Consider the following 1,056-nt stretch of genomic DNA (forward strand, 5'->3'; position numbering starts at 1 on the left):
TGTCTAGGGTAAGATATGACTTTCGTTATGACTTTAACAATTAATGAGAGGCCAGGGGAACAACCCTGGTTTAATAACCTCAAATAAGATCAACTTAATACTCCATATTAACCCATTCAATTCTACAGAAAATTGAGAAACAACACCAACACAGTGACTCTTTTCGATTTTGTATTAACTGAATGTAGATTTAGTTCACATTAGTACAAATACATCCCCAATATAAAAATAAAATAGTAAACAGAAAGACCCGGACCGTTTAGTCTTTACTAATTTCAACTTGAGTGCACTCTTTAGTTTAGTTTGTTCTTTTAGCAAGCTTGCATTAAGTTTTGTTGGCGCGCTTAAAGTTGGAGCTCATGAAGAGAAGAGAAGAAAAGCGAGGCCAACAATAAGCCTACCTCCAATGTTGTGTGTAGAATGAGAACACTTCCTACCGCGTCCTCTTCTCAGACCCGTTTTAGTCCGCACAGAAGCGATGAGCAGCCGACCGCCTTGGACTCACAGCAAACCCTTCGTAGCAAAACCTCCGCGTCGACCTCCGAAACCTCTTCCAGCCAATCTCCGCTCTGGTCTGTGTATGCAGGCAAAGAATGCTGCAGCCTCCGCTCTGGTCTGTGTATGCAGGCGAAGAAGGCGGCCGTCGACTCTCCAGCGCTGGCGGGTTCTTTTTTCTCGCCAAGCTAGCGGCCAGCGTTTTTTTTTATAGCTAAGCTAGCTAACGGCTTAAAGCCCATGTTGCAAGTTAACCACCACTGTTGTATATTGGGTACAAAAAGCACTCAAGATATGTATATCATTTTAAAAAATGTCAGTTTTAAAAGTTAGTGTTGTGGGTCCATGTTGGTATTCACGGGTTTATGGAGTCAATTTGGCGATGAACGTCACTCAAGGAGCGTTAAGTCTCAGCCTGGCACTAGAACTACGGTGACTGACTGGGATGAGGAAGAGGAGGAAAGGCCAACAGCCGAATAATTACGAACCTGACAGACGTGAGAGTGCAAATGAGGAATTGTCAAGATTGTGGGGAAGTCTCCTTCATTTATCTCCTTTATT

This window comes from Etheostoma spectabile, chromosome 10 (genome assembly GCF_008692095.1).
Source record: "Etheostoma spectabile isolate EspeVRDwgs_2016 chromosome 10, UIUC_Espe_1.0, whole genome shotgun sequence".
NCBI lineage: Eukaryota > Metazoa > Chordata > Actinopteri > Perciformes > Percidae > Etheostoma > Etheostoma spectabile.